General features: G+C 43.6%; 1 pseudogene; it reads right to left on the bottom strand.

The window, feature by feature from the left end:
* Positions 1-537: 537 nt before the first annotated feature.
* On the bottom strand, positions 538-7,515 carry LOC108702038 (annotated as a pseudogene).
* Positions 7,516-9,808: the final 2,293 nt, after the last annotated feature.

Raw genomic sequence — 9,808 nt, 5'->3', positions numbered from 1 at the left:
GAAAATGTAACATTGTAGCCAATAGATGGTGCTGTGTAAATGTCAGATTTCAAAATTGAATATAAAAAAATCTGTTTGCTCTTTTGAGAAATGGGTTTCAGTGCAGAATTCTGCTGGAGTAGCACTATTAACTGATTCATTTTGAAAAAATTCTTTTTACCCATGACAGTATCCCTTTAAGAACATAATTATAGTACAACTCTGATGGAATGTTCAGAAAGGGAGGCCCAACCACCATTCTTTCAAAAATAAGTAGGGATGCACTGAAAAAGTGGAAAATTTTACTTCATTGTTTTGTGACGAAAAGTCACGTGATTTCCCTTTCTGTCCCTAATTTACATATGCAAATGCATATGCAAATCCGAATCCTGCTGAAAAAGTCCAGATTCTGGCCGAATCCTGGATTCGGTGCATCCCTAAAAATAAGTACATTTTTTTTTCTCTAGACTCTGGCTAGAGAAATGAAGCATTCTATTCTCAATGCAATATAAACTCATAAACTCAATAATCCCCAGAATGCACACCCAACACAAGGGCCTTGTTTCTTAAATATTCAAGTCTATGAGGTTGATTAGACATTTTATATTAGCACTCCAAGCAGTAGTCTTATTCCAGAAATTGTGGGTAATAGCAGTTTTCAGTACTAATCAGTTCTACACCTCAACTCAATACTGATCAATGCAGTACCCCAACTCATTACTAATTAACTCTGCACCCCAACCATGACTAATTAGTCCTCATCCCAAGTCACTACTGATCAATCCCTAACTCATGATTCTCACCCAGGCATTAGCTTCCCCTACCCAGAATGCAGCATGAAGGGGCTCAGTGAATTTGGCAGTGAAGGTGTGTAAGTGTCTGATTGGCTCACTCAGCTCATAAAAGGACAGAAGCCCAGCCTCATAGTCCAGTGAGATCCTGATTCTGCTGCTTGAAGCTCTTTGAGTTAAGATGGTTACTATGCTATTATGTATCACAGAATATTTATTATTATCCCATCTGTACAAACACCAGTACTTTTTATCATAACCAGAATTCTTGTATGAACATATATTCTTCTTTGTACTGCGATATGCCACCCCTACCCACCACTCCCCTGATTCACTGCCCTCCACTTCCCAGTAATGTCGCCCTGAGGGCAAATTCCTGGTGCTTAAAGCCTGAGGAAAAATCTGAAATAGTTCTGCTGCCTGTAGGTTACACTGCTCTGTTACTGAGTAGGATAAAGTTTTACTGTCTCCTGATACAGACACATGGTTACCTGCTATTTTAATATCCAGTAACAGATCTGTAGCCTCCTGCCCAGGCATTAGCTTTTCCTTTACCCCAGTCACAATCCCAGTTAAGCCTGTGAGTAATGTATCTGAGATCAGATCCACATCCCATACAGCAGGAACCTTAATATCATCTCTCTCACTGTCCTCATTATCTGCCCCCTCAGCCACACAAAAGGCAGCTCCATCTGATTCCTGTTCCTGTAGGACAGTGAGTGGATCTGCCATGTTGCACAGCTCCTCAATGTGACGGATCTTCCTGGACAACTCAGCCTTCTTTATGTCCAGCTCACGGATCAGACTGGTGACTTGGAGGGAAAGCTTCTGTTTCTGCCTTGTGATGTCACTCAGGAGTCGCTTCTAAAGGGTTTCCAGCTGTTCCCTGATGACCCTAAACAGGGCAGTGATTCTTTCTTTCTCATCGGCTGCTTTTTCTGCCACTTCTCTCCTGTTCTCTTGCAGTCTCTGGACTCCTCTCTCAGTCTCGTCTCTCTCTGGGCTCAGTTTCTCCAGAACATTCCTTAGTTTCTTTTTCTTCTTCTTGGAGGCCTCATTCAGCAGCTTCACCCTGTGGCCCCTGTGCTCTCCGGTCAGACAGCAGGAGGCACAGATACAGCAACCATCTTTACAGCAATAATACTCCAGGATCTTATGATGTACAGAGCATTTTCTGTTCCCCAGAGAAGTGGTGGGTTCAGCTAAGACATGTTCTGATGATTTGCTGTGCACCTTCACATGGGCATCACACATAGAAGCCTCACAGTGCAGACACGTTTTAGCAGCAAGTACAGTAGAATGAATACAAAAAGTACAGAAGATCCCAGTCTCATCCTGTTCTTGGTGAGTTGAAAGCTTAAGGTTACTTTTCAGTTCAGATTTTCTTTTATATGTTTCTCTACATTCAAGGCAGGAAGGATCTTCCTCCATCTCGCTCTGCACATCTAGTGTTCCCCCAATGCAGTCCTGGCAGAAGTTGTAGCTACATGGCAGAGCTACAGGATCAGTATAAATGCTCAGGCAGATGGAGCAGGTAAGATCATCTCTTAGATCAGCAGCCGCCATTGCTGAAAGCAGGAAGAAAAGGAATGAAAATAGAAATTTCTGCTGTCACTCAGAAACTGGTGGGACTTGTTTTTCCTCATCCCAGATAAAGGGTAAGGGGTATTTCTTCTACAAGTGGATTCACTGTCACAAGAACTGCCATCAGAGTCAGACTGTTAATGGAATATTCCTCAGGGTTAAAATGTACAAAGTGTTCCTGCAGCAAATGTGCTGTTTATACCTTGTATACAAAAATCTCTCAATTTGTCAATGTTTGGCCAAGCAGGAGATTTAGCGCTCTAGTGAGCAGTAGTTGACCAGTGTCTTTAAATTGAACTGAGGTGCAAGATGTAATGAAAAAGGCACCAGCACAGTACTGTACCAGCACATTCATGGTCACTTTGAACCACTGATTAGTGGAAACAGGTCTGGACTGGGAATTAAAATAGGCCCTGGCGTTTCAGGTACACAGAGGCTCAATCAGTCTACACAGAGGCCCAAACAGCCCCTCTAGCATTTGCAAGAACCCACAGATTGCCAGTCCGGGCCTGAGTGGCAACACTGGCAAATGGAACCAAGCCAAAGATGCCTCCGAGATCCCATGGCAATGCTCATGTACTTTGGTAAACAAAATGGAAATGGATAGGAAATTTTGCATTTGCATTTAGCAGTCATTACAAAATCTCATGCAAAGGTGCCAGAAGATTGAAAGAATAAAAAAATGTTTAAAAAAAACGTTGTTATTCTGATCAGTGCCATTTCAGCCATGAGCCACCATGGGAGGCAAAACCCCACACCTGGTGACTGTATTTGCTGACTTTTTATTATTTTTTAACCAGACCTTTGGCTCTTTACTTGTTGAGACAAAACTGTGCCCTTTACACCAGTACATTTGCCACCTGTTACTCACTGGATGTAAATGTGAGCTGGGGTGATTGGGACATCATTAGTTCTGCCCCCAATTTAACCTTTATTTGTATGTACCAACCCCCTTGTCCATTTCTCATCCCCCCCCCCAATAAGGTTTTATGCCCATGCTTACAGAGGAATGTATTGCTTGGCTATAAAAATCAAAAAAAGTTTCCTTTAATCGCTCAGCACAGCTATACCCGCATATATTATACCTGTGCCCAGGACAGTGCCATCCTTCCATATATCTATTCACACTGCCAAACCCCCACCCTCCTCCACTGCTACTGGATCTATAATATCTGTTTTATATTAATCTGGTACTTGGCACTGCCCATCTTTACCCAGTCTGTACTTTCTTCTGCACCCTGTGGTGTTTATACAAATGGCCTGTAGATGTCACTGTGCTCAGACTTATACTGTGCATACTTCCTGTCACTGTTATACTCTACTCATCCTCGGCTACCCTAAACATAACAAATTGACGACAAAATGGCTCTTCTACCTCTGCAGCAGCCTGCACCTTTTCTTCCAAACCCTGGTGAGCCAACCATACCTTTTACTGCTTGGATCCGTATGTTTGAAAATTACATTATTGCTGCTGACCAAGGGGAGATTTCTGCTGCTAGAAAGCTTTACTTATTCACTGCCTGGGAGCAGAGGGACTGCATATATTCTATACATTACCTGATGAGACTTATGAAACTGCTCTTACTGCTATAAAGAACTTTTTCGTGCCAAGAGTAAATGTGGTTGCTGAAACTAAGATATAAATTCCGCCAACGTGGACAATGTAATGGCGAATCCACAGAACAATTTGTAGCAGCTTTGAGAGAGCTGGTTGTTACCTATGAGTTTGGGACTCTAACAGATGAAATACTAAGAGACCAAATAGTGGAAAAAACAAACTCACTTCGCATTAGAGAGAGACTGCTCCTAGAGCAGGATTTAACCCCTTGCAAAGGCTATTACAGTTGCTAACCAAATTGAAACAGCAGTGGCAGAGGCTAAAACTCTCAGTCAGGGAACTGCTGGGAATGTACAGATTGTGAATTCAACACTGTTGCCTAATAATGCACAGTGCAAAGGAACGGGATTCACCTACACTGCAAAACCATACAGCAAATACAAATAGAAAGTACTGTTTTCGCTGTGGTTCAACACAACACTCTGGCTTATTGTTGCCCCTTATTCCAGATATTTCCCTCCACATCCCGGGGTATTAGTGGAATAAGCAAAGCAGATAATACGAACTGTCCAACCTGCGACCTTGCAGTACTACAACTTATACTGCTCCTGGACAGCCTTTGCTCTGTATTTTGCACATTTCTACACTATGTACCCAGCCCCCCAAAATTAGATAACTGCCAATAACATTATGGTCTGAAACAGGAACACTCACAGAGGCTACATTCTCATGCGCTAGAGCCAGACTCAGCCCACTTCTTCCTGAATTAGAAGTCTCAGCGAACAGCTAGTCCTATGGGAATACTGGGATTTGGGGGAGGAGCTGTTTGAATAAAGCTGGTTGAAAATGAGGCAAGTTGCAATTGCACTCTCTGCACTAGCGATGCATCCCGCCCAACCCGGACCTACTCCTGCGCAAGAATGGAAAGCGATGGGAATAGGGTTGCCACCTGGCCGGTATTTTACCGGCCTGGTTGGTAAAAATGATGGTTAATCCCAATGTTATTAATAGGGAAAAAAGCTAAATGTTTAGGAAAGCCGGTATTTTTTTCCAGAAAAGGTGGCGCCCCTGGTTGTGTATCCAAAAATTATTAACTGGACAGGCCCCCAAAGGGATGACTCTTTGTTTCATTTATTCACCAGAGCTTGGGGGCCAATAACTGGATTATAAATCAGGCCCATGCTATAAAGGAGTAGTTATTCCCTTACATGTTCCATTACTGCACTTAGCCACAGGGATTTTCCACCTACCGAATCAGACTTTAATCCAAATTATGTCCACCAAACGTACTAATAGAATGTGAGTGCAGTCGAAAGTTGTCCATTGATAATTACCATTTATTATTGTGTTGCACAACATTTCTTTATTGTTGCTTTGTTCAACAAAAACAATTTTAGCTCCCCTTTAATATGGATAAACCTATCCCATTAAAGGGGACCTGTCACTTTAAAGTAGAACTAAACCCCCCAATAAGAAAGCCCCACCTACTAGCCTAGATCGCCCCCCTCCCTGCATCCTCCCACCCCCAAGACAGTAATCACTTATCGGTGCAGAGTAGTGATTTTAGTTCTCCTTTAAGAAATAATTCCAAATCCTAATTTATGATGTGAGTCAAACAAAATAAACTTCACTTGCAATTTACACTGTTATTAAGGCAAGCTTTGCATCATGCCAAAATCTTATGTGCCAGAATGGGACACTTGATGCCCATGCCCTGGCTACATTATTACATGGTGAGGAGGGAGGGGGAATGCGGGGGTGCACTGGCATTTAGGATATGCGGAAAGGAAAGTGAAAGTAATTGCCCGCCCTGCCTCTATGCCTAAGGCAATATATGATTGACAGCTGAGACTTTTAAACAAGTTTATAACCAGTATGGATGTTTTAATAAAAAAAAAAAAGAATTTGGATTTCATGTTTAATTTGAAAAGAACTTTAATTATACAGCTTTTTATGTCTAGGTGACAGGTCTCCTTTAAATGCCTCAAAAATACAGTGAGTACTCTCCACTACACATTAACAATATAGGACTGATTCCAATCGCAAGAGGCTAATGGCAAGCAAAGCAAATTGCACTGTACTCCTGTGTTTGTTATGCCAAGTTGTAGCACCTACATTTACTATAAGGCAGAGGGGCTAAGCAAAGAGGAATTTGGAGATGTCCCTGAGATACAAGTCAATACATATGTGTCCATATAAGGGCAGGTTACTTGCCAGCATATAACATGCGAGGGAATACATGAGATCAGAATGATTAACATTGTGCCCCAGAATTCTGCCAGAAAATGGATGTCATACAAGGAAGTCCATGGAGATTTTGACCATGATGTGAAATGCACAAGCCGACCTGCCCTGTGTCTCATAGGGGCAAATTCACTAACCTCTGAAAATTCGGCAGCACCGGCTTTGCTCACATTGCAACACTTCATCAGGTATAGATTCGCAATGGACAACGCTAATTCACTAAAATCCTAAGTTGCATCCAAGGCGCTGAACTCTGGGGAAGTTGCGCTAGCGTTACTGCACCATGCGAAGCAAAGTTGTGCTAGTGTTGGCTAAGTGTGGAAGTTAAAGTTGAATGGATGTATATGTTGCAGCAAATACTTTACACTACACAAGCCCAGGGAACCTTAATAAAATAAAATAGAGTTGTTATGATGCCCTACACATGTGCCCAGTGTATAGTTTATGTGCCATTTGTTTGGAAATGAATGGGGGAGCTCAGGTACCCTGAAAATTTTTTTACAGACTTTTGCAGCCTATCACCCTGGAAAAGTAAAAGACTACAGCGTTTTTTGGGACTTTGCAATTCACCTGGTCTGAGCTGGCGAAGGCAAGTCTGGCGGAACAGGCAACGTTCAGTAAAAGACGCATCTTAGTGAATTTGCGAAGTGACGCTCTTTCGCCAGAACGAAACTTCGCCTGGCGTAAGAGTGCAAAGTAGCACTATAGTCTATCTCCTTCGCTAGCGAAGTAAAGGCTGTGCCCGTTAGTAAATTGGCGAAGTCCCAAAATGACGTCACATTTCTAAGTTTAACATCTTTAAAGAAATGTCCTCTATGGGTTGAAAGGTTCCCTGGTAAGTGTGTTTAAAACCAGACTTAGGTCCCACGGAGGGATCTGGGGTCTAACAACTGGTGCAAGTTTTTTGGCCCCCTGGAAGAACTTCTTAACCAGTGTATTTTGAGACCATGGCACTTTAGAGAAATAGGAAATGGCTGTCATCTGACCCCTGAGGGTGGAAATACTTAATTTAAACTCTAAAGCTTTCTGTAAAAACTCCACAAGCTGAACCCCTGAAGTGGATTGACTTTAGCTTCCTCACACCACTTGCCAAATTTTTCCCAAGTGATGAAATACTTTTGTAAGGTGTTAGGTTTCCTTGCTGCCAATAGATAAATAAAGAGCCACGCCATCAAGGCCCATCTGCCCGGGTGAGGATAGATTACCTCGCCCTGTGTCATCAGATCCTGTCGATTGGAAAGTCTGAGCGGGAAGTCCTTTGATAGGAGCAGTATTTGTGAAAACCAGGGCCTCTTCGGCCACCAAGGTGTCACCAGAACTATTTACGCATGATCCTCTTTTATCTTCCTCAGAACTCATGGGATCAGAGGCACAGGAGGGAATACATATGCCCTGCGAAATTTCCATTGGATGGAAAATGCATCCATCATCCAAGCATCTTGATCAGCTGTCCAGAAGACATACTTCGGTAATTTCGTGTTCGCTCTCGTTGCCATAAGATCGAGACAGAACGGACCCCATTTCTATAGGATTACCTTGAAGACTGATTGATGGAGTTCCCATTCCCCAGATTGGGGCATAGCGCTGCTCAGTCTGTCTGCTATCACATTGTGGACTCCTGGAATGTATTCCGCTTTCAGTTCTTTCAAGTTCTTTTCTGCCCATGAAAATATATGTATGGTCAAGTCCTACAGACCTCTTGATCCTTGCCTGTTCAGATATCTGACCGAAGTCATATTGTCTGATCTGATCAGAACTGACTTGTTAAGAAGATGTCAGGTCCGTGAAGAGCGCCAGCCGGCGTGTCCGTCTTCAGCATCCAAGATGGCGGTGCCCATGGCTCACACTTGGGTATTTGCGGTGCCAGCGCATTGACGCAATGATGTCACGCGCATGTCATGCGCATGTCACGAAATTTGAACTGAAAAGGCCATCCGGGTCACAGGTTCAATGCCCGATTATAGGTTTTGCCTTGTACACTCCTGGGTGTTCTATTTCCTGGACTTTGACCTTGCCTGTATTTTGATTCTGCTATATATCTGCCTGCCTTTTGAACTTTGCCTGGACTTTTGACTACGATTCTGCCTGATCCCAAACTGTACTACGAACTTGGACTACCCCTTGGGCTTCCTCCTCAGTCTGGACTACTCCCCGCTGGGAGCTGATAGGCCCCCGTGACAGAAGATGACTCTTGAATGTTAACAGTCCCAGGAACACTGCCTTCAGCTCTTTCCATCTGAAAGATTTGGGGATTTCCGATAGATCCCACCTGCCCTGAGTCTCGAACCCCAGTATGTGGGCCCCCCAGCCCCACTTGCTGGCATCTGTGGTCAGCACCACCCATTGTGGCTGACTCAAAGACACTGGGTGTCGAAGGTTTACAGCTTTTGTCCACCAATTCAGGGACTGAACTGTAGTCGGCTCCAGCAGGATCTGTTGGTGAGGTCGGAGGTAATTGTGATCCCATTTGGTCAAAAATTCATATTGTAGCATTCTGGTGTGAACTTGGGCCCACTTCACACAGTCTATTGTGGAAATCAATTTCCCTATTATTCTCTGGCAGCTTACCGCTGTCTGCGTAGTTCTGGCTTGGAACTTATTTACTGAGTTTTGAATATCCTGAATCCTTCTCTCTGGGAGACTTAGATTGAAGTTCTCTGTGTCGATGATTACTCCCAGAAACTCTAGCCGTTGGGCCGGAATCACAATACTTTTCTCCCAGTTCACTATCCATCCAAATTTTTTGAGATAACCAGACACTTCTGTCAGATGAACTTCGAGAACCTCTTTCGACTGGGCTTTAATAAGGATATCGTCTAAATAAGCGAACAACTGAACACCCTGGAGCCTTAGATTTGCTATGATGGGTGCCAAGACTTTTGTGAATAACCTGGGAGCTGTGGCCAGCCCAAATGGAAGGACGGCATACTGATAATATTCGTTCAGAATCTTGAACCCTAGAAACTTCCTGTGAGATCTCTTCGCTGGAATGTGCCAATAAGCGTCTTTTATATCTTCACTATCTTCACGATCACTAGCCAGTCGCCTGGATCCACACACTGAGTGATTGATTTAAGGGTTTCCATCTTGAAAGAAGGAACTTCCAACTGTCTGTTCACTCTTCTGAGGTTGAGGATAACTCTGAATTCTCCATTCTGCTTCTGTCTGAGAAAAAGATGGGAATATATTCCTGAGAACTTTTGCTCTTGAGGGACCTTTGATATCATCTTGTTTTTCAGCAAGTCCCGAATGATAGATCTTAGTGCTGAAGAACTCTTCGCGGATCTCCGCTTGTCTGAAGAGATGTAGTGGTGAGGAAGATTTTTCAGAAGCTTTAGTTTGTAAGCTTTCGAGATTACGTCTAATACCCATTTGTCTGGGCAAACTCGAGCCCACATTGCACTGAATCTTGTCAATCTTCTCCCTACGTACAATGGGGCTCCCACACCTTCATGCTCTAGGCTTTTTGGATTTAACATTGGTAGGAATGTCGCGGACTGTTCGCCGGCGAACTTGTTCGCGCGAACATCGGCTGTTCGCGCTCGCCGAATGTTCGCGAACGTCGCGCGACGTTCGCCATTTTGGGTTCGCCTTACCTGGCGCTTTTTTTTGACCTCTCACCCCAGACCAGCAGATACATGGCAGCCAATCA

Source organism: Xenopus laevis, chromosome 9_10L, assembly GCF_017654675.1.
Source record: "Xenopus laevis strain J_2021 chromosome 9_10L, Xenopus_laevis_v10.1, whole genome shotgun sequence".
Taxonomy (NCBI): Eukaryota; Metazoa; Chordata; class Amphibia; order Anura; family Pipidae; genus Xenopus; species Xenopus laevis.
The sequence above is the reverse complement of the archived record's forward strand: the minus strand, read 5'-3'. Positions and strand labels throughout refer to the sequence as shown.